The sequence below is a fragment of the Bidens hawaiensis genome, unplaced genomic scaffold, assembly GCF_021521415.1.
Source record: "Bidens hawaiensis isolate Kalapana, Puna unplaced genomic scaffold, B.hawaiensis_p1.1 tig00050056_1, whole genome shotgun sequence".
NCBI classification, from domain to species: Eukaryota; Viridiplantae; Streptophyta; class Magnoliopsida; order Asterales; family Asteraceae; genus Bidens; species Bidens hawaiensis.
In genome coordinates, this window is record NW_027506142.1 from 53,253 (window position 1) to 58,619 (window position 5,367).

A 5,367-nucleotide genomic window follows, 5' to 3' on the forward strand; every position below is an offset into this window, starting at 1 on the left:
CGCTTACTCGTAACTGAGCCTCCCACTCTTACTCATAACCGAGCCTCCTATCCTTGCTCATAACCGAGCCTCCTATCCTTGCTCATAACCGAGCCTGCTATCCTTTCTCAAAACCAAGTCCGCCTTGTTCATAACCGAGCCTCCTATCCTTGCCCATAACTAAGCCTTCTATCCTTGCTCATAACCGAGCCTTCCTTGCTCATGACCAAGCCATATAATGTTAGAGGGATTTGCCATCCTAACTTATTGTGCATGCATGAGGCCCGAAGGCTCTACGCATGAACGTATACACAATCTTCTATACACAACATTCATACTCGTTTATATTTCTATAACATTCTACGCAAACATTAGTAGGGTTTGTTCCCTAACTCTTTCTATTCAATCAAACATTCAAATATATATATATATATATATATATATATATATATATGTTAATAAATTAATATATAGACACATTCTTACAAGATATATGTCATTAACTAAAGTTATATATATCTATTCTTTCACATACGAGTATGCATACAGCCCCAAAACGTTTAAAGGAAAAAGGGGGCTAGAACTCACATGTAGACGATTCCTCTCTGAATTAATAGTAATTCCCTCCTTCAACTGAGCCCGACTAACTGTTAATAATGTAAACGCATTAATCCTCTATAATCTCTTGTTATTCATTTCTTAAGTTAGCGGGATTAACTTTTAAAGTTACTATACCGACATGTATTCTTCTTTAACCGTTCATATTAATTTAATATACTTAACTTTACTTTATTAACAAAGCGACTTTATTAGTTTATATTCTTAACGATATTTATTAGTTTCAAGTATATTCATTATTATATTTATTTTATTATTACAAAGTTACATCCATAACTTTATTTTAAGTTCTCATATCCATATATATATCTTTTATAAGTCAACTACTTACGTAACGAGCTCACACCACCAAGCATCATTACGAGCTTCATGAGCTAACGGGCTTCTAATAGAATTACTTCTCGGGTTAAGTCTATATATTTATTGGTTCAGTTTTCATGTTCTTATGATTCATTCACTATATACAAGCCCTTTTATTTAAGTATTTCTGAACGGGTCCCATAAGTCAGCGGCCTAGTATAAGTCGGGTTACGGGTTCTAAACAAGTCGGGTCTTGGGCTCGGGTTTCGTTTAAGTCTTCGCATCCATAATATACTTTCATTATTATTAAGCATTATTATTATTATTATTATTATTATTATTATTATTGTTATTGTCAGGACCGTGAGTCGGGTGAAACCTCGAAAGGTTGACAAGAACATACCGACTCTGTTTACCCAAAGGCCTGTTGAATATCCCGGCAGAATCAGGATATCCAACAAGTGGGAACGAAGGAGTGAAAGAATAAACAACAAACACGAAACATAAATGAATAATCAGTAAGAACGAATTCAAGACAAAGATTCCCAGTATTTATTAAATCATTAATGGAACAGTTTAAGGAATGTCTAGGGTTTCGTGTGACGGCGCAGGTGGCGGCGGCTATACAAGGAAACAAATAGAATATTCCTTTAGAATGTTTTCTATACAGAACGCCGTGTGAAAAACCGTGCCCTAAATGGAAACCTAGGACCCTATTTATAGACCTTGACATTCCTTCTAGAAGTTCCTAATCATTACATAATGAAATACAAAATAATACAAGTGTTGAGTCCTCGAGCAACGTAACAATCTTGCTTGAGCAAACTCACTATGCTAGGTATGCTCGATGTATGTCCTCGAGCATACTTAGAATATCTTCAGTGGAGATATTCCCTTCCAGCAGACTTCATCCTTCTTGACTGGTCCATGCTTTGCTCGAACTAGTCCATCGAGCAAGCTCATTCTTCTTGATGTCTTCAGTTTTACTTATTCAGCAATCTTTAGCATGCTCAGATGTAAATCTTGCTCGGGAACTGAACTGTGCTCGAAGTCCTTGTTTTGATCACTTGACATCTTCTTATTGCATCCATGCTTGTCCCCATGTGCTCGATCATCCTGTGCTCGTAACACTTGGTTAAAACTTGTACGATCAAGCTGTTTGCTCGATTGGCAATCCATGCTCGATAGAAGAATACTCTTGCTTGTTGAAGTGTAGCTTGCTCGAAGCCTTAACACTTAGAAGAATCAACCATTTAAGGTTCTGAAGACCTTGCTCGAAGTAGTAAAACCATGCTCGATCATCTAGGCTTGCTCGAAGTCCATACTTAGCCGTTTTCTGAGGAGGTTGAGAAGATTCCAATCCTCCTTATCATAAATCCGACCCAACAATCTCCCCCTAGATTGGAACAAGCTCAGATGCACAAAAAGATACTTGCATAGAGTTACACATGTATCAGACATAGAATATATATCATTCAAGAACATGTCATTTCATTACATAATTAGGAATTCTGCCTCATGGGCTTTACAAATTAAAGTTTTTACAAATTAAACAAAAAAAACAAAGATAAACAGAAATAAATTCCATCATTCATTAGCTCCATTTTGTCATCTTCTTCCTTTGCTCCTTATATCAGATCTTTCCTTTAATCTCTTGACATAGGCAGCTCTTTGTTTGATCATATCCAGTTCCACAGCATCTGAGGAGTCATTTGGAAACTTCGCATCAATTAAGTCTTGAAGATCCTATGGATGCATAAACTTGAGATCTTCATCATGTTTTATCACAGCAACGGGTATTCCAGACTCGTTTCTCAACGTGATTGAATCATTATGCTGATTGTACGTTATGTACGTGATTCTTCCAAATTGTTGCACTATTGAGTTTGGTTCCTGCATCACTTCTCTCATAGCCAAGCACTCCTTCAAGGTCTTTTTTTTATAGTGTGAGCTGCTTGCTTGAGTCCTTTGTTTCTTGGTATCAAAGAGGGAGAGTTCTGAGATGTGCACTTCACTGATCCTCCTTTTTCTCTTCTCCCTCTCAGTCTGGCTTTTGAGCTCTCTTTTCTTTTGTAGCAAGAATAGGAACCCCCTTTCTGCTTGTTCTTTGATAAATTTCGAGAGATCATTTCTTTGTTGACCAGATGGCTGATTTCTGAATTGATTGTCATATAGTGTTAGTTCAGCCATCTTCTTTAGTTGTTCTTTTGAAAACTTCCTCAAGTCATCTCTGAATATTATGAGAGTTTCCTCGTTATCCTCAGTTATAACCCTCAAGGTCTTTGATCTTTTGTCGAAATAGAGATGTGTGGGCAAGTTTAAGTTCCTTGGTGGCTCAGGCCTCACAACCTCTGACCTTGGAGTCTGGCTTGTGCTTCCTTGCTGAGTTTTCTTTTGTGCACCAAGCCCTTCTTCCTCATACCATCTTTTAATTGTTTTGCCTGTTTGCACCAACAACCTTGACATTCTTACTCCTTTCTTGTGGAGAGCACTCATCATTTCAGCTCGTACTTCTTCAGCTCTCATCCTATCTTCCTGCAATTTTCTCTGTGTTTCAATATACAGTTTCTACTCTCTATTATATATTTCCATTAATTGTTCAAGAGGCATGTTCTGAAACTGTTCATCCGTCATTCCTTTCTCAATCACAATCTTCTTTAACATATCTACCCTCTTAGGGTCTTCAAACCATCTATTCACTTCTTGATTTTTCTTTTTAGCTTCATCTTTTTCCCTTTGTAACCTCATCTATAACTCCTGTTCTCTCTCAAATTTTTCTCTACTTGCCTGATCCTTATGAGAGTCCTTTATCTTTTGAATTCTTCTTTTCAATTCTTCATGAGAAAGATTTATCAAATAGTTATAATTGTAGCCGTATAGTTGAAGAAATTTGATATCTTTATGTTTAGTTTTCAACATTTCATAGTCTGCTTTATCAGTTGCTTTCTTTTAAGTTCTTTTCTTACTACTGTCAGACTCTTTCAATACCTTTTCTCCCTCTACCTTCTTTGATACCTTCTTCACATAGTCAGATATATCATCTACTAGTACCCTTTTGTACATTCTTTCAATATTATCAAATGGTTGGCAATTTAAGGAATGCAGGCTTGTGACCAGCCTTCATCAGCAATTCTCTTTTTGTTTTTCTTATTCTCCACCCTTCAGCTTCCTTTGCTATTTCTTCTTCAGATAGTCTTTGAAGATATAATGGATCATATCCCAAGCTGATCAGATAATCTTTGTCTTCATTTTCAATTTCAACATTCTTTGATCCCTCATCATCTTCTTTCACATTCTCCAAATCCACTGTTTCTTCAAGATCATGGAGAGCCTCAATCATTAGTTCTTCATTTATTTCAGATTGAGCCCTCCTTCTTTCTTCCAGTTTTTCTACTCTTAATTTGTACATCATTTACTTTACAGATTTCTGTCTTTTAGGTTTTGGTGTCTCAACTTCAAATGTAGCTTTTCTTTTCAAAGATGATTGAGTTGGAGTGAATGTGTCAGGTTGTTTTACTTCAGTTTCTGGTTCTTCAATTATGATGTCCTCATCTACTGACTCAGATTTTTCAATAACAGGTTCATCTATGTGAGTCTCTTCAGATTCTTCGGAATAATAGGCTCATTTGGTTCAACATGCTCTTCAACTCTTGGTTCTCCTTCTTTACTCAAATTAATGAAGTCTTGTTGAGCCTTTCTTGCTGCTATCACTATCTCTGGATGATGTCTCTCTGGGTTATTCAGAATGAGTGTAAGATCCTTCATTATAACCAATTTAACCATAGTACTTTCTGAGACTTCAATGGTTTCATCTTCTTCATGGATAACTGGTCTCAAGCCAAGTTCTTGTTCCTTTTCAGGATTTTCAGATTCAGTCACTGATTGTTCTGGTTCATTGGTTATTGGCTCTTCAGGCTCGGTGATAACTGGCTCTTCAATCTGGGTATTCTCTTGTTCAACTTCATTTTCTAATTCAACCTCGACAGATTCAGATTCAGGCATTTCGGGTTCACTTGTTACTGGCTCTTCCTGTTCGGCTGACACAGGTTCTTCAGTTTTGTCATGTTCATGTTCTTGTTTATCAATATTCATATTATCTCTCAAGGCATCAAGTGTAGCCTTGATTTCCTCATCAGCCTCTTTCAGTTTCCTTTCATATGCCTCTTCTTTCTCTTTCAAGTTAATAAATGCTTCAATCACTTCCTGAGGAATTTCCTCTTCCTCTTCTTGATCCAAAGACTCTAACTCTTCATTTATCAATCTCATAGCAGTCTTCACAGATTCAACTTCTGCTATGTCTGGATCAATTATATTTTCTATGTGCAGTATGTCATCAGATTGAACATTGTGTTGGGGCAGGGGATGTAGATCATCATCAGTAACTGCAATCCCCTTTCCCTTTGCTTTTCTTTTCAAAATTTCTTCTTTTGTTTCTTCTTTTTCCTCATTCTCCTCCTCATCCTCCGAATT